Raw genomic sequence first — 21532 nt, 5'->3', positions numbered from 1 at the left:
AGACACAGACCCTAGAATAAAAGAAGTATGTCCGCCAGGATACAAAATAACAGTAACCTGCAGAGAAAAAAAAAGAGGAGGAGGACTAGCAATAATAATCAAGAACTCCCTAACTCTAAACGTACTTGAAAAAACATCCACTCCGCAAATGGATTTCCTAGCGTGTCAACTCACAAATCCAACACTACAAAAATCACTAAACTGCTTACTCTGCTACATAACACCAGGAAACTGGACCACAGTGAGACCTGAATTTGAAAACTTCATCTACCAAAACTCATTAACAGCAGAATATAACCTCATCCTAGGAGACCTAAACCTACACCTAGAAGACACAACCTCCACACCAGCAAATAACTGCCTATCCTTCCTCAAAGCCTTATCCTTCCAGATCCTAAACCCACAAACCACCCATGAAAAAGGTCATCAACTGGACATTGCTGCATTCATGTCTCTCCAACCATCTAATCCAGCAATCCAAACTACTAACGGAACATGGTCCCCATCCCTATGGTCAGACCACTACACATACAACTTCAACATCAGTTGGTCTAAGACCGAACACACACCTCAATCAAAAAAAACCACATATACCACACGCAAACATATCGATCCAACCATTTTTTGGTCAAATGTAGATGAAACCATCCAAAACTGCGACCCAAAAAACTTCATCTCCCACTGGAAAAAGATATCCACTAACATCCTTGATGATCTGGCCCCCCTACAAACCAAAACCAGAACCAGCAGGAAATCAGACCAATGGTTCGATAACGAACTACTCCAACTCAAAAGACAATGTAGAAGATTAGAAAGAAAATGGAGGAAAAAGAACCAAGATCAAACAAAAACCGACTGGAAAAAAATCAACAAACAATACAAAAATCTACTAAGGGAAAAGAGGAAAAACTACTATACTAATCTCATAGGCACGGAAACCCAAGACTCCAAAAAAATATTCCAAATCCTGAAAGAATTAACAGACACCAAACCATATACTACCACCACAAACACCCCTCCACCATCACCCACCCTCTTAGCAGAACACTTCAAGAACAAAATTACCAACACCAGAGCCACTCTCATCCTCAACCCATCCCATCAAAACTCAATCACAATCCACTCTACAGGAAAAGAGGCAACCGCAGCAGACAGAATATGGACTCAATTCCCCAACATACAATGGTCAGAATTCAACAAATTCTACAAAAAATACAGCCATGCCTCCTGTGACCTCAATCATTGCCCCTCATATCTCCTTACCACCTCTAGTGTAAAATTCCGCACCATAATTCTACAATGGATTCAATTCACGCTCACAGAAGGCACATTCCCTGCTGACCTCAACGAAATCGTCATCACCCCAATCCAAAAAGACCCAAAAGCACCACAAAACCACCCATCTAACTTTAGACCTATAGCTTCAATTCCGCTATATGTCAAAATTATAGAAGGCCTAGTAGCCAAACTCCTCTCCAATTACATAGATGACCACAACCTACTCCACCCCACGCAATCTGGCTTCAGAACAAACTTCAGTACAGAGACACTACTAGGCTCCCTTATGGATACCGTCAGACAACACCTTAGTACAGGGAAAAAAATGCTTCTCATACAACTGGACCTAACTGCAGCATTCGACCTAGTGGATCACAACATCCTTCTACAGATCTTAGACGCAATAGGCATCTCAGACAAAGTATACTCATGGTTTGAAGGATTCCTAAAACTCAGAACTTACAGTGTAAAATCAAACAAAGAAAAGTCAGAATCCTGGTCAAACCCCTGCGGCGTACCACAAGGATCTCCACTATCCCCTACCCTCTTCAATCTCTACACCGCTTCTCTAGGAACGCATCTGAACAATCTGGGCATAACCACCTATAGTTATGCTGATGACATCACCATCCTCATCCCATTTGACCACTCTAAACCGACCATGACAGACAAACTTCACCAAACACTTGAAACAGTCACAACCTGGATGGAAAAACACAAACTTAAACTCAACCAAGACAAAACCAAATTCATCCTTCTCGAAAATGACAAGGTCCAAACCACAACCAATTTAGAAATAAACGCAATCAAATACCCAATCCAAACCACCATTAAACTACTTGGCATGACCATAGACAGATGCTGCACTATGCAACCGCAAATAAACAAAACAATTCAGAAATCATTCGCTGTCATGAGAAATCTGAGACAAGTCCGAAAATTCTTTGAAAGAACACAATTCCAACTTATAGTACAATCACTAATACTAGGTATATTGGACTACTGCAACATCCTCTTCCTTCCTTGCCCTGTAACCACGATTAAACAACTCCAAACAATCCAAAATACAGCTTTGAGACTCATCTACTCATTGAGAAAACACGACCACATCACTGAAGCCTTCATCAACTCACATTGGCTTCCAATCCAAGAAAGAATCCAATTCAAATTCTACTGCATACTATTTAAAACCCTACACGGAGACAGCCCATCATACCTGAACAATCGCCTCATCCAAGCACCCACTACCAGACACAGAAAAACACACTCCCCATTCATACCCCCCCCAATCAAAGAAGTAAAAAGAAAAAAACTACACGACGGCCTCCTAGCCACCCAAGCCGCAAGGCTGGATAACCAGATCTCCAACCTTCTGATGACCACTCCAGACTATAGGACGTTCAGAAAAGAAATAAAAACCACACTTTTCAAGAAATTCCTGAAACAGCAATAACATCACGACCTCTTAGTAACTCTAAAACCGACATCTGATCTACCCATTACTGCTCTAACAACAACAAAAGAACCTCCACTATGACCAACTATTAATTCTCTTACAAACCACCTCACCCTCAACAACCCGTTTATGTTTATAAAATCTACAATCAATGTAACTCTGTATTTCTAAATTAACCTTTTGTAATCCGCCTTGAACCGCAAGGTAATGGCGGAATAGAAATCCCTAATGTAATGTAATGTAATGTAATTATGCAATCTCACAAGTGGTCTCCCAATATGTGCATTGCCTGGGAGATCTGAGAGTGTGGCATTCCCTTGGTGAATCTTGTTGCCATACCATTCAACCACAAAATCCCTCAGTACGGTTCCAGGCTCAGGCCACATGACAGATTAGCGTTGAATGCTTTTCTCATGCATTACAGGATGGGCCTTCTGTATGCATATCTTCCCATACCTCTTATAAGGAAGACTATGCTGAAACTTAAGCAGGGCAGGGAACCATGATTCTCATTGCACCATATTGGCCAAGGAAGATCTAGTTCCTTCTACTTCTGGAACTTTCATCCGAAAAACCATGGAGACTGAACTGTTTTCCAGCTCACATCACTCAGTCTCTGGCCCTCACAGCCTAGATGCTGAGAGCTTAGAGTTTGTCAACTTGCAATTGTCACAGGGTGTCTCCAAGGTTCTGATGACTTCCAGGCAAGTGCTTGCTATAAATAATGTTTGTACAGTTTTGAAGAAGTTGGAAAGAGCACTGTGGAGGTTGTAGTTTTGGGGAGGATCATTGTAAGAAACAATTATTTCCCTGACACAGCAGCAGTGGAGGCCATGAAATGCTGACAGTATTGGACAAGAGAAATTCATTACTAAGATCAATCTCTTGAGCGGTTTGAAGGATCACAACTATATGTGAGATTTTTCTAAACTAGGAATTGATCGAACTACTTTTCACTTTGTGACATATATGCTCATATTGAGGTTACTTTTGATTCGCTTAATATTTCTGAAATCTTTTCCATTGAATGTCTTTAAGAAGTCAGGTATAATAATATAATAGCACTAGAAGGGAGGTTTTTATGCCAATGACTAGAGAAAGGAGATTGGAAGGATCTTATGATTTTTCTATATGACTCCGGTTTATATACTGATGCTTTTCCTACCCCCTGGTTTGCTTAAAAAGGACACGCAGAGTATATATTTAAAGAGAGATTGAAGGGTTATCATTAATAGATAAGCTTTTGTTGAGGCTTAGCATAGTGGGTAAACTCCGCTGGAGTTTTTCTTTAATGTGGTTCAAATTACAAATGCCACCAATAAGAAGTGAGGAGATATAAATGATGTGAACTGCCCTCTTTCATACAAGGAAAAAGTTATTATTATTCAGCAACTGTTGCCAACTCATAGGAGGAAATAAAAAGGCATCAGTTACCCTTTGGGGTAAATTATATTCAAGTACTACCACTAATCCAATCATAGGTTTAAAAAAAAAGCAACTCCTCAAAATTTTACAATAATTCTCAACTATGTCTTCAAAAATATTAATCTTTCACAAAATAATCTCATAAATGTCTAATACCATAGTTGAATAAATGGCACTTATCTCAATCCCAGATGATCATTTTTTTCTCACATAAATGAGGGTAGTTCATATCATTTATATTTCCTCCCTTCTAATTGGTGGTTGTTGTGTGCAAAAGAAAAATTGATGGGAACTTTCCTGGTTTTGTGTGCTTCAATTTACAAATGCCTTAAGGTAAAGCAAATATTGTATGTTATACCACATTGTTCCGAAACCTTTAACACAAGAAATACTAAATGCTAATCTCATTATTTTTGTAATGTTTTATAAACCACTTATAAAACAATTTCCAATGCAGTAAAAGAAACATTTCCATCATAAACCTATATATCTAGAAGATACCCCATCCTGATTTTTTAAGATCAAACTCAACATAACTAATCTATTGTACAGAAAACAATTCCACAAATAACCATTTTTTTTTTAAGTTTCTCATAAAAATATTCTTCAAAATAGTCACTAACTTGGATTTTTAAGTAAGTGAGGACCTTAACAGTCAGAGCCTGGAGGCCAGTTCCACATTACGGAAAGGAAGTCTACAAGATAGCTACCAGGAGAGAGTACATTTTCCATATGCCCATGGAATGAGACTAGTAAGCATAAAGTGGTGGGTGGAGCCAAAACAGAACTAGGTAAGCTCATTAAGAGTAATGGCTCCAAAGTTCAAAAGGACTTTTTCTCCAGGAGAAGGACATGTGCCTGTAGCAAAAGAGGGAGAGATTTCCAAGCCTTATTTTTGCTGCTTCCTTTATGGCTTCTCAGCTTGTATGAGAAATAAGGAAACTAAATGCCAGTGGGAGGATAATAGCATTTCTTTCAGCCTTTTGGGCTTCTGTGGGAGGTAGCAGAATCAGTTGTTTACTCTGTAATCTAAAAAGGGGAAATGCTTTAGCAGAGAGAGAGAGATTGTGCTGGTACAGGTGGATTACCATACCTTCGGTGCCTTCATGCAGCCAAAATTGAAAAGTAACTTCCAAATCTCTATGAAGAATGTGGATGGGATTATTTGTGCTGGAAATGTTGGAACCGCTGGAAATAAGTTGTTTTGAACAGAACATAAAAATTATGACAAGCAGTGAAGCAGAAGTTTGCATGGCACTGAGAGTGCGTCCTGTGCTCATGGAAATCAAATCTCACAAGAAAATCAGAGGTATCTGCTAGGAATATGCAGTACTAATATTAAGCATTGGTTACCTCATCTCTAGTGCACTTCTACAGCAACCAGGAATCTGTGGAGCTCTTCAGAGTAAAAAATTACAGTATCAGAACTCATCAGAAGGCGGCACTCTGTGATAAAAAGAAATGACACAGTTGGGGACCCATAATAGAACATGATCAGTGCCGTGTGCATGCATTCCTAGCCCAACAAAGTGGCGATGGTTTGATCTTCAGAATGTAAAGATGATGTTCAGCTAATGCTTACGGTAGCTGCCTTGCAAGTAAAACTACCCTAGAACTATATTACCAATGTCTTAAATCTGACCCATGTTGCAACTGGGAGCCAGTGCAGATTGCCTAAGATAGGAATGTGTTTTCTAAACTTTGAGCAGCCACACTTTATATCATTTGCAGCAGCTGCAAGCCCTTAAAATAAAGCATTAACAATAATGAAAAAGATAAGTAACACTGTACAACAGTCATCCATTGAAATAATCTGTTTCCGCAAACGTTTTAGGGGGCCCTTCTACTATATTAGGCGCTAGCGCAGTGTATCTCAAACTGTGTGTCTCCTGAGATTTCAGGTGTGCCGCGGCTCGAGAAAGTTTGCGGGACACTGTGCTAGCGTGTGCCTAACACAGTTTAAAATGGCATACTGTAGGATACATTCAGGCTTCCTGTTGTAACTGACAAAATGTGTGAATGCTATCCACATGTTAAACATATTTTAAATTATTTTTGAGGGGGAGTGTCAGAGGCAGGCAGTGGGCATTTCTGTGCTAAAATAATTAGTGCAACACGAGGTAATTTGGTAAAATGACTGCACGCTAATGGTAACATTGGCACATGCCCATTAATACAAGAAACAAAAAATAGGAGAAAAATGGCCTAAGCACAAGGTAAAGGCCCACTTTTTACTGCAGCTTAGTAAAAGGACCTCTTAGTTTGAAAAATGCTTTCTTAACTGCTTAACAAATGGTTTTAAGACAACATCACATCCAGTGTCATGCCTAGATATCACACTGCAAGGCATAAATAAATCACATTTAGGGCCATTTTCAATAGAAAATTTAAGGGCTCCTTTTACGAAGCCGCGTTAGCGGCTTTATGCGCGTAATAGCGTGCGCTAAACCGCCAGCTGCGCTAGCCGCTACCGCCTCCTCTCGAGCAGGCGGTAGTTTTTCAGCCAGCGCGAGGGTTAGCGCGTGATTAAAAGTCGCGCGCACTAAAGCCACTAACGCAGCTTCGTAAAAGGAGCCCTTAAATTTTCTATTGAAAATGGCCCTAAATGTGATTTATTTATGCCTTGCAGTGTGATATCTAGGCATGACACTGGATGTGATGTTGTCTAACTGTAAATTCCTTTCACATACATCTGGAAAAATTATTTAGGTATAAAAACCTAAGTTGGCATGAAAATGTCTCACAAATCACTCCAATCAATTATGAAAATCTTGGACAAAAGTGGAGGGACCTCAGACACCTTTTGTCTATTCACAATAGGACAGCAAATGCTGTTCTGTTCAATGGGTTTGTCTTTTGTCAAAGGCGCAGCGAGCCCACGGGAACGTGACAAAACCTCGGACCCAGCGTGTCCCTTACTACTAAGGGATCCTTCAGGACTTGATTCTGACAAGGTATCTGTCTAAAGGGGCATGCAGGTAACAAGGTCCATTCAGATATGGCAAAAAAAACAATAAATCCACTGGCCCAATAAATCAAAATACAGGCTTCAGCCTGACAGTTGTAAAAAAAACATATTTCATGAAATCATATGAAAAGATCCAAACATCACAATCAGGGTGTTTCAGTCTGTCAGCACTAGACTAAGTGCTGACCCCTACTTCTGGGCTTTATCAAGGTAATAAACTCAGTCTTCTTCACCAGAGCAGTTATATTTTAACCTTGCAGGTTTTATTCACAGTTCATACCAAACAAAAACCATTGCTTAAACTTGGTCTGTTACTGAATAAGAACAGACAAGAAAGTTGCTGTAGCAACCACATAGCTGAAAAGGAGAAATGTAATTTCCTAGCTTGGCAAGTAGCTGGAAAAACATACACACTTTTAAAGGCAGCAAACCTCAAGGTTTTAAGGTAGAAGGCAAAGTTCATTGCTAGAGAGAGAGAACCTAAACTCTTGCACACAAATACAGATAATTTGAGAGCTCAAAACTTTAGGTAAGCAAAACTCCAGTGTTTCATTGTACTTCCATGGCTATGGGGGTAAGACTCAATTCCTACCCAGCTTTCCAGAATGTCCATGGCTTCCTCGAGATCCTGCTCCCAAAGCTCAGGAGAACCCAACTCCTCTGCTTCAGTCATCAGCCAATCTGTATCCCCAGCCGCCGCTGGCAGGGAAGAGAGGAACTTATCCTCCTCTGCTGGTTGTCTCTCTCCTGGCTGCTTCCCTTCCATTTGCCTCCTTCCTCTTCCTGTTCTGAAGAGACTCATTTTGTCCTGTGGAGAGCCACATACTAGCCTGCCCCTTATGATTACAGGCAGGATTCTTTCCAGCCCTAGTCCTAACAGGCACAGGCTGCTCAAAAGGTAGCAAACCTCTAGCAGTGTCTGGAACAGGTTTGAACTGGGTACAGCTTTCTTGCCTATCCCTTTCCTGCCATGCCTCCTCTGACTCTATCTCACTATCTGAGCAGTACTCAGCTAGTTCTGTCATTGGCATGCCACCTGATCAGCTTTCTTACATCTAGGCTCAATGTGTTTTCTTTTCATTTCTGGAACAAAACCCGAAACGGACTTGGGTTTGTCATACTTTTCAATCATCGGTCCATCACCCCCTCCAACAGCTTAAAGGCTTTTGGCTAATTTGACTAAACCTCACCGCCCTAATCGCCACATTTCCCATATTTTGCTGCGTTCAGGTGAGGAGCTTACAACTACTCCTGACATATCAGATGGTTTTCTTAAACATTATATGGAATTTTATGCTTCCAGGGATGGGCAGGGGGGACCAAATGCGGAGGACTATTTAACGGACGCTGGGGTTCCCCGACTGACTTCACCTGATCGCATTTACTTGAATCGTCCTATACAGGGTAAGGAACTTCAGGGGGCGGTTAAACAGTTTAAGGGAGGCACATCGCCAGGCCCTGATGGATTTTCTCCTGAGTTCTATAAACTTCTTTTTCCCTCCCTCTGTGGTCCTTTAGAAGCATATTATACAGCGGCCCTTGAGGGCGGGTCCTTTCCGTTGGGGGCTAATCAGGCATTTATCACATTAATACCTAAACCGGGCAAACTCGATACGGATACTGAATCCTATAGACCCATATCTCTAATCAATGTGGATATCAAAATATTAGACAAAATATTGGCCAATAGACTGGCTACCCTGTTGCCCACTTTGATAGTACAGGAACAAGTGGGTTTTGTTCAACACCGCCACTCGGTACTAAATGTTCGTAGATTACTCACTGCCCTACAACGTTCAAGGAATTCTGAACTTCCGGGCATATTGGTGGGATTAGATGTAGCAAAGGTTTTTGATCAGGTTAATTGGGGATATCTATTCCAAGTGCTCACATACATGGGTTTCGATGGGTGGTTCCTGGATATGCTACACTTGCTTTATACTGATCCAACGGCCCGCATTTTGGTCAATGGTACCTGTACACCTGTTTTCCCGATAGCGCGTGGGACGTGGCAGGGTAGCCCTCTTTCCCCTCTACTTTTCTTACTATATTTGGACCCTCTTCTACGTACTATCATGTGGGATGATATTGTCCAGAGCTTACCAGAGGGAGACTCCCAACTGAGAGTCTTAGCTTATGCGGATGATCTTTTATTAACTCTGGGATCTCCCGAACTCTCTCTTACTAGAGCTTTAGAGTTGCTGGATGAGTTTAGTATGTACTCAGGCTTGGTACTAAACAAATCAAAGTCTACAGTTTTGCCCTTGACCCCGGAGGTACAGACACAGTGGAGGGGGCCCTTTCCTCTCACATGGGCATCAGGATATCTTACTTATTTGGGTGTTGCTATTTCCCCTGATCCTTCCAAACTATACGCTCTCAACATAGACCCGCTAGTTCTTACCACAATCCAAAAACTGGAGAATTGGAGGGTTTATCCGCTTTCTTTAATAGGCAGAATAGCATTGTATAATATGATATTTGTGCCCCAGTGGCTCTATGTGTTTCAAATGATACCTGTATTATTATCCTCACGTCATGATAAACTACTTGGGAAATGTTTGCAAAAGTTCTTGTGGAATGGGAAGAGGGCACGTTTGTCTTTGGCTCATCTGGCGCGCCCTAGGGATCGCGGAGGATTTGGCCTCCGAAGTCTTCGTTTATTGTCCCAGGCGTGCCAGATGAGACATCTGAATGACTGGTACCGGGGGACTAATCATTTTTCGGCTTCCAGATAGGAATTGTCACTTTGTGCTCCATACCATTTTAGTTATCTGCTACATGTTTCTCACCTGCCACGGAAAACTTCATCGGCACGAGACTTATTTCTACTACCCTTGCGACGCCTTTGGAAATTATTATGTAAACAGCTCCAGATTACATCTCAGGTTACTCCTTACTTACCATTGCTGGGTAATGGTGACTTTTCAGCGGGCATGGACCCTGTTTCTTCTCCAGTGTGTCCTGAATGAACCCGAAAAATGGGAGAGGAAAATATAACTGAAACAACAAATTCTCCCAAACCCCTAGAAAGAAACTGAGATGAGAGGAAGAGACCGCTAGTAGAGGGGATTCGCTCAAAAGAAGATAAATTCAATTAAATATTACTGAAATATATAAGAGAGCCCTCAGTCACAGAGCCTTCCTCCAGTCTCCCAGAGATAACGGCTGTCACTGATTTGCACCCAGAAAGGTGTCAACTGTGAAACATCCCTGGGCTCTCTTGTGAGTTTTGGTGATAAATAACACAAAAGTGCAGAAAGTGTGTACAAAATCAAAAACACCCTTTCTACTAGTGATCTCTGCCCCTGATCCAGGGAGGCAAAGAAAGAAAATTCAAGTGTCCAAATTCAGTAATAAAGCCAATGGAAGATACTTAGCTTCTCAAAGAAAAACAGCCAGCGGGTAACCAAGTGTCCTACGGGACTCCGTTTCGGGAGTAGACCCCCTTCTTCAGGAACGGCTGGCTCAAAGCAGAAGCCCCAAAATCAGCGGGCTGTAGCGGATTGGCAGTGAAGGAAAATGTCTTCTCCAGTGTGGACATTGCAAGCTAACCAATATATCTTTCAACTGGTACATTCCACTGGCGCTTTGAAATCGTTTGAAGAACTTCAGCGGGACCATGGCTGGAGGCCTAATGACTGGCTATCTTACCTTCAACTTTCCTCTTACATTGGCTCCTTGCCACGGGACTCCATTGCGGACCGTTGTATGGAACATTTTTCTGAAGCGCTGAGTCTGTCTGCCCAGGTACCGATTCCATTGAGATTTCATCATCGCCATCTTCAGGAATGCCTGGGCGAGCCTTCATATGAATCTTATGCTTTAAAATGGTCACAGGACCTTTCTTGTGAGGTAACAGCTGCTATGATCCGCAGGGGGGGTCTTTCGAACTGCTCGTGTTTCGCACACTGCGACTCTGTTTGAAATGAACTATAAATTTTTACACCGGTTGTACAGATCTACTTCATACCAATTTCGGGCAAAGATGTGTTTGTCAGATCACTGTCTTAAATGTTCTCATTCTCCGTCCACTTTGGGACATCAGTTCTGGTTATGTCCTCGGATTCATGCTTTTTGGCAACAGCTGTGTACGCATATTCAAACCATGTGGAATTTCAACTTTTCTTTGGATCCAATGATGCTGTTTACCCTGGATCATGTACCCCTGTCAGCTCCTAAGGGGTTTAGGAGCTTTCTCGCTTGTTCTATGTTATTGGGGAAGAAAACTATCTTACTTCACTGGATTTCGTCTGACTCTCCGACGCTTTCTCGTTGGCGGACTCTGATGATACAGCAAGCCTCTATGGAGCGACTTTGCTTTTCTATGCTAGACTCCGCAATGGGCAGGTTGTTCTGTCAATGTTGGGCTCCATTCTGGGATACTTTAACATCAAGAGCTCGAAGTCATTTGTTAAATGTTTGAATATATACTTGAGACTGTATTGGAGTGGATTTTTGTTATAATTCATTTGGTTTGGGACATGGGAGGGGAGGTGGGGGGGGGGGTGGGAAGGGGGGAGGGCTCTGGACTGTTATGGTGAATTTGAGCTGTACTTTGGTATTCACGATTCTTGTTGTACACCATGTACATTTGAGTGTTTTGTTCTTTATTTATTGAAAAATTTAATAAAATATATTTCTAAAAAAAAAAAAAATATGCAAAAAGGTATAAGTATACAAAATAGTAATTAAAATAAGGACTTAGCTTGTAAGCTTGAAATCAGATCAATATATTTCTGATTTCTGATCCCAACCATCTCACCATAACCCCTTATTTATGGTGAGCCCCCCCAAACCACCCATCTTTCTACCACCCCAATAGTCCTTATGGCTGCAGGTAGCACCTATATAGCAATATAGTACGGTTTTGATGGCCTCACACTTTTTACCATAATTGTAATGGTTAGAGTGACTTATGGGCCTGGGTCCTTCTCTCTAGGCTCACTAACCCACCAACCAAGCTATTTAAGACACCTGTGTGAAAGCTCTACTAGGCTTTCCCATAACAGGTGTTGCTGTTCTAGAGATAGGTATACTGTTTCATTCAGAATTGGGGGGTGGGGGGACTGGGAGGGGGTTAGTGACCACTGAAGGAGTGTGAGGAGGTTATTACTTAATCCCTTCAGTGGTCATCTGGTCAGTTTGGGTACATTTTTGGCACTTAGACACTCTTAAAACAGGTCTAGCTCATAATGTCTAAGTTCCATCCAGGAAGCCTGATTATTGCCACAAGATATCCAAGTCTAAGTCCTCCCAGAGCATGCCTCCAACATGCTCCCATTTACTCTTGGATGCACAGTGGGTAGAATGACTTGCAAGACATCCAGAAAGGTAGTTTTGAAAATCGGCACTAGGACGTCCTGGCGATTAGAAGGTCCAATTGCCAATTTATGCTGGTTTTTTTGGACATCTTCGAGTTTTGAAAATGCTCCTAATTGTCATCTACAATTGAGTCTTGAACTGATACTGCTGTGTTCGTTGCAACATTATAGTCTGTCAGATCAACATTCAGCTGCCACAATCAAAGTTTCATTTTACCTCCAACTGCAGAGGTAAAAAATATGCGGATATTGAGCTCCAAACTTATTCAGATCGTGGCAAAATTTAATCCTCTACAGCAGGGCTGCCCAAGTCCGATCCTCGAGATTTACTGGCAGGCTAGGTTTTCAGGATATCCACAATGAACATGCGTGAGAGAGATTTGCATAGCAAGAAGGCAGTGCAGGCAAATCTCTCTCATGCATATTCATTGTGGATATCCTGAAAACCTGGTTTGCCAGTAGATCTTGAGGACCGGACTTGGGCAGCCCTGCTCTACAGTATATGGATAAGTTGGGACAGTCCTATGTTATCTAGATAGCAGACTGATTACTGCTGTTATCCGCCCTGGCTTCACCCATGCTCTGCCCTTGCACTAGCTGGATAGTGCTAAGGTGATCTGCAAGAATATTCTGAGGCATTATCTAGAGGTGCCTCTAAATATTCTGGTCAACTGCACTTATTTGGATAGCAGATGCTGCTATTTGGATAAGAGCTTTTGAATACTAACCTGTGTGCCTCCTTTCAATTCAAATCTCAGCTCTTTTGCCAATAACCAACTGGAAAGGACTTTTAGAGTCTCAGCTATTGCTCTTAAACAATATTACCCATATCACCAGCACAAGGAAGATAAAGCATTATGTCATTTGCATGCATCCATAGCGCCAGCCTTAATTTAACTGCAGCATCGCAGATGGGGCACAGTCAAGGATTAGAAAGGGTAGCATTTAAGATCAATCCTTGTGGGAATCCTTGCCTAATTGCAAGCCAATCTGACCAGTCTGAGGTGCACTGTGTTTCCTATTTGTTCAAATAAGCAGCTCAAGCCACAGTGGGAAAAAAAAGAAAATTAAAAGGTTCTAAATCAGTGATTGGCATAAAATTGCCATTGTAAAATGAAGAAAACATTTTGCTACATTTATGGGTGCAGGACATATTTAATTAATATTTTATACTTACCCCATCAAAAAAGTAGAAAATCATTTTAACTCCCAGGAGGAATAATTAGTAATGTAGTAAAGAGGTACCACGTGGTCTACTCAGTCTACCCATTAGTGTTCTACTCCAACAATATCATATATTGATCTGTAGTCTTCATCGTTCCTTCCCCTACCACTAAAATGTCTCTTTCTATACAATACTGGGAGCTTACAGTCCTAAGGGCACACTGTAGCCGCAGGTTCATTTTCAAAAAGAAATACTCAATTTCCTTTTGAAAATGAGGGAGCTGGTCATGCCACAAGTAGGTCACCATCCATATTCCTTTGTTTCAGCTGAAAATCAGATTCAAATTTCATGGCTTAAATTTGTCATCTGCAGAGATTTCAAAATGAAATTGCCTTATGCAGTGAGCTGGGTCCACCCTTCACTGCCTCTAGACTCACCCTTCCTCACTGTAGTAAAACTACTTGTGATAGTATGAGTGGGGTAAGGTACAGAATCTCTGCAGTGCAGGCACAGCCAAGCTGCAGTGTAAAAAAAAAAGTAAAAATCATTTAATGGTGTTTTCCACACAAATATACACAGAAGCCTGTTTTCTTCAGGGCCCTGGAACTCAGGACTCAGCATAAATCATCCTACAGTTTAATTCCAATCAGCAAAAGGAACAAGCAAGGTGTTCTACCCCTATTTGCCTTAAAAAAAAGTTTAATCGTCTGTATAAATATGTTAAACACTGTATATTATGGACTACAAATCCCTGTAGGTTTCTGTGATTGGCTCTGTTTGAGCACATGTTGCCTGTTTCCAATGTTTTGTGGCATTCCTTATTGGCTGCCTAGACCCCCAAACATTCTGGGTAAGGAACAAGAGTCCTCACTCCCATAGAGGAAGTGTCTGTAAAAGAATCCGTAAAAAATAAAAAATAAAATTCTGTCAGGAAAGAAGCATGTTGAGGACCAGAAGTACTCCATGCCCTCATAGTAAACCTACTGCTTGTGCCTTCAAGCTTCCTGTTATTTTACTGTGTTTTCACCAAAAATACAGTATTCAATACATTTCCAGCTAGCCTGCATAGTTAAAGCTCTAGTACCACCTACCTGCCTGTTCACAGGGCTGCAAATTTCTATCCAGTACATCTCAAGTAAATGGGGGGGGGGGTGTCTGACTGATTGAATTAAAGAATTGGATCAATAATCTGGGTCTTAACTAGTGATGTTAAAACTATGGTTTAGCTTTATGCCAAAACATTTGTGACCAAGACATATCACAGGGCAGTCAGAGACACCTGCCTGGAAACTGCTATAGCTAACGTGACCATTTATTTTTTTTCATCAAAACGGGACATCTATTAATTCTGAGTCCCGCCCCCAACCTCACCCCCAATCCTGCCCTAGTCCCGCCCTCAATTTCTTCCATTCATTTTTCATGTACACACAATATCTTATTAATTCATACTGGTAACCATAAAAATTTTTTTTTAAAACCCCACAAAAACATTAATTATCATTTACGAGTTTCAGCATTTTTTTTAAAGATGTCAAGGCAGATAACTTTAAAATATGCAATGTCACCTCAGTAATTTTAGAAAAATAGACAAATATAGTGCAAAATATAGACAGCATATATAAATTGAAAATAAAATCATTTTTCCTACCTTTGTTGTCTGGTGATTTCATGAGTCTCTGGTTGCACTTCCTTCTGACTGTGCATCCAATATTTATTTATTTCTTTTATTATCATCCAACATTTCTTTCACAATCCAGACCCTTCCCCTTTGGGGCCAGGTCTCTCTCTCTTTTCCCTCTGTTACCCTCCCCAGATCCAGTGTCAGTTCTCCCTTGTACCTTTGTTCCAGGTCTCCCTCTCTCTCCCTCCTCTGTTATGATCTTGATCTCTCTGTTCTTCCTCAGGGACTCTCCCCCTCTGTCTGAACCTCCCATAGTCCTGCATCTTTCTCCTGTCTTTCCTCTTTGGTCCAGGCCTTTCTTTTCTAGTCTTTCTTCTGCTTTCAAACCCACCCGCCCCCTTCTCTGCCTCTTTCTCTCCTTCCTTCCTTCCTATGTCCACCTCACTGCCTTCCAGCCTTTGTCCCACCCCCTCCCCCAAAGCCAGCCAGCCTACCTCCCTCCCTCCCTGCCGCGCCGAAGCCAGCCAGCCAGTCTGTCTGCCTCCCTCCGAAGCCTGCCTCCCTCCCTTCGAAGCCTACCACTGATTCTTCTGCTCCCTCCACCTGGTCCGCCGCCACCCGCTGCTGCTTCCTGCCCGCCGCAACAACCAGGAAAGGCATGTCTAGGTACCGGCCCAGAAGCCTTCTCCCCGACATCAATTTTGACATCGAAGGGGAAGTTCCGAGCCAGCCAGGCAGTGATTGGCTAGCCTGAAACTTCCTCTCCGAAGTCAGAATTGACGTTGGGGAGAAGGCTTCTGGGCCAGCACCTGGACATGCCTTTCCAGCTGTTGTTGCGTCGGCGGGCAGGGAAGCAGGGAGAGAGCCCATTCTCAGCGATCAGCTGTCCAGTTGTCCCCACACAGAGCTTCGGGACGCCATCTCTGAAAACGGGACATTTCGGCATCCCAAAGCTGTGCGTGGGGACAACGGGACAGGGGATCTGAAAAAGGTATGGTCCCGTTCAAAACGGGAGGTATGATCACATTAGCTGTAGCTCAATAAGTAAAAGCCCTGTGCTCCTCTTCCAGAAGTCATAAATTCAAATCTCACCCAGCTCCCCAGCACATATTTTAATTGTGGCATTCTACCTTGCAGGTGCACCTTGATGATCTCACAATGAGATCACCATTGCATAGCTGCAAACCTCCATTTGCAATGAAGTAGAAGCCATGCTAAGGTCTGTATCTGGTTTTTAAGCTTTTGCAAATGAAGTTATGTATACAATCTATATATTTTTGTCATGTGAATTATAATGAAAAACAGCATAAAATTGCCATTCTAATAACATAATAATAAAATATTATAACATTAAGGACATTGTTTGGACGTCTAAATCTCACCTAAAACCTGATTCTCTAAAGGACGCCTAAACAGTGCTGAACTCTGCTGAGCACAATTCTACAAAAGCCGCCTAAATTTAGATGCATTTTGCAGAATCAGGGCCTCAGAATATATCTATGAAAGGGGAAGTTTTACTAATAGGTGATTTTAACATGCTGGATGTCTTTTGGGGTATCCCTATTGTGGGGTCTTCTAGAAGTAGGATTCTCTACAAGGAGAACTGTTCCAGCAATTGGTAATGGATGTGGTCATACTGGACTTAGTGCTTACAAATGGGAAAGGTGTTTCTGATGTTTCAGTGGCTGATCATCTGGCATCCAGTGATCACTGTATGGTACAGTTTAATATTAAGATGGGTATAGAGAGGGCTCATTCAAAAGTAATGGTTCTAGACTTTTAAAAAACTAACTTTATTTGGATGGAGGATAGCCAGATCTGAATTAATTCTAAAGAAAAAAAAATTGAGTCTATAATATGGTCTGCATTGTATTGTATGAAGAGAGAGTAGTTTGCCTAAATACAAGGCCACTTATTGATTCTTTAGTCACCACTCTACTATATTTTTATTCAAACTATTCACTCCTTATTAGTTAAACCTCCATTATACTCATTAAAGGAGTTAAATCACTTTGCCACCAAAGTTCCTCAGTATGCCACACAAATTTGTTGATTTATTGGTGTGGTAGCCATCCTCATAGGAACTCATAACAGGTGATAATTCATTTTAAATAGATTTTTGGCAGTCTTGGCGTGAACAGTATGGATTTAGTTATGCACTAATGATCTGAACATTTCTGCAGATTTCAGCCCTGACCATGAGGAAGAATGAAACGCGTCAACGCGTCAGAGGGGAATGAGGCAGATATGTTCTAAGCTAAGTAGCACTTTAACTTTTTGAATTACTAAACTACTAATGAATTTAAGCTCTACAAGTTTATGAATAAGCACTGGCACTTTTCAATGAATTGATATATTTAAGGAAAGAACTTTTTATATATAAAAAATTATTTAAAAATCTATTTAAAATTAATTATCACCGGTTATAAGTTCCTATGAGGATGGCTACCACACCAAGAAATCAACAAATCAGTAGATTCATACTGAGGAACTTCGGTGGCAAAGTGATTTAACTCCTTTAATGAGTATAACGGAGGTTTAACTAATAAGGAGTGAATAGTTCAGATAAGTAGAGTGGTGAATAAAGAATCAATGTTGATTGGTATTTGAATTTGTGCATTTCTAGAGTGTTGTAAATACAAGGCCAACATTTAAAAAATGCCTCAATTTTCTTGGATTTCCAGAGGTCCACAAGGACACTAAGATGTCCTAAAATAACTAATCTATGGAATTCCAAAATCTGGCAGGAAATTATCTCCACAAATTGATAAAGCTGTGGTCTGAAGAGAAAGCAAAGATAATTACCTGTAGCAGGTGTTCTCTGAGGAAAGAAGGCATATACCGCATGTGTGCCAGTGCCTTTCCACCCGAGGTTGGCCCATGGGACCATCAGATCAGTAACAGAGCTAAGAAGTCAACTAGGGGAGATGGATGGGGTTGTGAGGATATATGCCTGCTGTCCTTGTATCTGCTTTAAGCTGATATCGGGATTGTCTCCAGCTTACCTTTTTCCTCATTTTGTGTTGCATAGACCATCAAGAGAAACTAGAAACTTCTACTTATTTGCTTATCCAAAAATGAATGGGTGTTAAATATAAGACTTTCTTAGATAGGACCCTAGCATTTCAAGCTGGTAGGCAACAATCTTGGTTAGGTAAATGTATTCAGCAATAAATGTTATCCTACTGCAGTTTTCAGAAATTAATTAAGACCACTTTGTTTGATAAGTTCATTACTTAGAATTTTAATAATAAAACTCACTATTTTATAAATATTTGTATTTTTTACTGTATTATTGTATTTCACTGATTGTCCAGCTCTTTTTGGTGTAAACCGCCTAGAACTTTTGGTTATGGCGGTATAAAAGAATAAAGTTATAATATTCTTACACATGGGATTCCCAAGCTGTCTCTGGAAGAGGTTTAACAATGAGATTCCCAAGCATGTCTCTGGAATAGGTTTAACAATGAATATACAGGAGCTTAGCAAAACCTGCAGGGTTGAAGGAAAAGTTGGCTTTAAGTAGAGAACAGATCATGCAGAACAGATTGCCCAAACCAACTGTCTCTTTTGGAGTTGTGTTCTAAACAGTAGTGAGAAGTAAACACATGGACTGAGTACAGAAGCCGCTTTGCTGATTTCTTCAGTAGATGCAGAGTGAAAATGAGCTAATGAGGCAGCCATAGCCCATACATTGTGGACTGTATCTGTATAAAATATGCTCTTGTATTGCTATCAAAAACAAGTCAGCTAGACATTTTCACGAGTACCTCCCCAAGGAAAAGTTTCAAGCGGTAGAAAAAGGACTCCTGGCTGAAATAAGCAGAGTAGCCACATCAAAAAGGCTATTTCCCTCTCTGGGGTCTTTCTTTTGTGACCCAGTTAAATGTGCCCTCCCCCCCCCAAGTGGTGGAGTGGTGTAAAGTTTTACGCACGTTGGGTATTAGGTTTCATCTTTACGCTGATGATATCCAATTTCTTATTCCTGTAGAAAAATCACATGATGAAGCGTTGCCATTTCTGAATGACTGTTTTGTGTTATTCATAAGAGCATAAGAAGTGCCTCTGCTGGGTCAGACCAGAAATCCATCGTGCCCAGCAGTCCACTTGCACAGCGGCCCAACAGGTCCAGGACCTGTGTAGTAGTCTTCTATCTATACCCCTCTATCACCTTTTCCTTCAGAAAATTGTCCAATCCCTTCTTAAACCCTAATTCTGTACTCTGTCCTATCACGCCCTCTGGAAACGCATTCCAGGTGTCCACCACCCGTTGGGTGAAGAAGAACTTTGATTCTGAATTTGTCCCCTTTTAATTTGTCCCCTTTTAATTTTTCCGAATGCCCTCTCGTTCTTGTAGTTTTCAAAAGTTTGAAGAATCTGTCCCTCTCTACTTTCTCTATGCCCTTCATGATCTTGTACATAAGAACATAAGAAGTTGCCTCCACTGAGGCAGACCAGAGGTCCATCTTGCCGAGCGGTCCGCTCCCACGGCGGCCCATCAGGCCCACTGCCTGAACAGTGGTCTCTGACCAATTTTATAATTTACCTCTAATCCTGTCCCTATAACCTTACCTCTACTCCTATCTGTACCCCTCAATCCCTTTGTCCTCTAGGTACCTGTCCAGACCTTCTTTGAAGCTCTGTAGCGTACTTCTGCCTATCACATCCTCCGGCAGCGCATTCCATGTATCCACCACCCTCTGGGTGAAAAAGAACTTCCTGGCGTTTGTTCTAAACCTTTCCCCTTTCAATTTCTCTGAGTGCCCCCTTGTACTTGTGGTTCCCCTTAGTTTGAAAAATCTGTCACTGTCCACTTTTTCTATGCCCTTCATGATCTTGAAGGTTTCTATCATGTCTCCCCTGAGTCGTCGCTTTTCCAGGGAGAAAAGCCCCAGCTTTTTCAGTCTGTCAGTGTTTAACATATCCCCTCTAATTCTCCTCTTCTCCAGGGAAAAGAGCCCCAGTTTCTCCAGTCTCTCAGTGTATGAAAGGTTATCCATACCCTTTATCAAGCATGTTGCTCTCCTCTGAACCCTCTCGAGTATCGCCATATCCTTCTTAAGGTGCGGCGACCAGTATTGGACGCAGTACTCCAGATGCGGACGCACCATCGCCCGATACAACGGCAGGATAACTTCTTTCGTTCTGGTTGTAATACCCTTTTTGATTATACCTAGCATTGTATTCGCTCTCTTAGCGGCCGCTGCACACTGTGCCGTCAGCTTCATTGTTTTGTCCACAATAACCCCCAAGTCCCTTTCTTGGGTACTCTCACTCAATAACATCCCTCCCATTGTATATCTGTACCTTGGATTTCTGCTTTCTCTACATTGAACTTCATCTGCCATCTCGTCGCCCACTCCCCTAGTTGTTCAGGTCCCTTTGTAATTCTTCGCAGTTCTCTTTAGTCCGAGCACCACTAAATAGTTTGGTGTCGTCTTCAAATTTTATTATTTCGCACTTCGTCCCTGTTTCTATATCATTTATAAATATATTGAATAGCAGCGGTCTGAGCACCGGTCCCTGAGGAACACCACTCGTGACCCTTCTCCAGTCAGAGTAGTGGCCCTTTACTCCTACCCTCTGCTTCCTACCCGCCAACCAATTCCTGATCCATCTATGTACGTCTCCTTCCACCCCATGGTTCTTCAGTTTCCAAAGTAGGCGCTCATGGGATACCTTGTCAAAGGCTTTTTGGAAATCTAAATATATGATGTCTATGGGGTCCCCTTTGTCTATCCGTTTGTTAATTCCTTCGAAGTGCAGTAAGTTCGTTAGGCACGATCTCCCCTTGCAGAAGCCGTGTTGGCTTATTTTTAGAAGTTTATTTCTTTCAAAATGCTCATCGATGCTGTCTTTTATCAGCGCTTCCACCATTTTCCACGGAACCAAGGTCAGACTCACCGGTCTGTAGTTCCCCGGGTCACCTCTTGATCCCTTTTTAAAGATGGGCGTAACATTGGCTATTTTCCAATCCTCCGGGATCACTCCTGTTTTCAGCGATAGATTGCAAACTTGCTGCAGTACTTCCACTATTTCCTCCTTTAGTTCTTTCAGAACCCTTGGGTGGATTCCGTCCAGGCCCGGCGATTTGTCAGTTTTTAATTTTTCTAACTGCCGGCGTACGTCTTCAAGGCTTACTTCCATGGATGTTGCAAAATCAACTAAAGTTAAATGTCTCTAAGACTGAGGTGTCTTGGAAAGAAATTGGTATCATGTCCATCTGAGATTTCTCTTGCAGGTGAAGTTGTTCCTGTGCGAGGGCAGTGTAGGTATCTGGGAGTTGTGTTTGATT

General features: G+C 41.7%; 1 protein-coding gene across 5 annotated transcripts in view; it reads right to left on the bottom strand.

The window, feature by feature from the left end:
- LOC117360465 (sodium channel protein type 2 subunit alpha-like) overlaps positions 1–21532 on the bottom strand; it is a 526898-nt gene that overhangs the window by 304461 nt on the left and 200905 nt on the right. For all 5 annotated transcript variants that reach the window (XM_033944237.1, XM_033944239.1, XM_033944238.1 and 2 more), the window contains one exon: positions 5513–5605. The gene's annotated coding sequence lies outside the window, so the exon portion shown is untranslated. The remainder of the gene's footprint in view (positions 1–5512; positions 5606–21532) is intronic.

This window comes from Geotrypetes seraphini, chromosome 5 (assembly GCF_902459505.1).
Source record: "Geotrypetes seraphini chromosome 5, aGeoSer1.1, whole genome shotgun sequence".
Taxonomy (NCBI): Eukaryota; Metazoa; Chordata; class Amphibia; order Gymnophiona; family Dermophiidae; genus Geotrypetes; species Geotrypetes seraphini.
The sequence above is the reverse complement of the archived record's forward strand: the minus strand, read 5'-3'. Positions and strand labels throughout refer to the sequence as shown.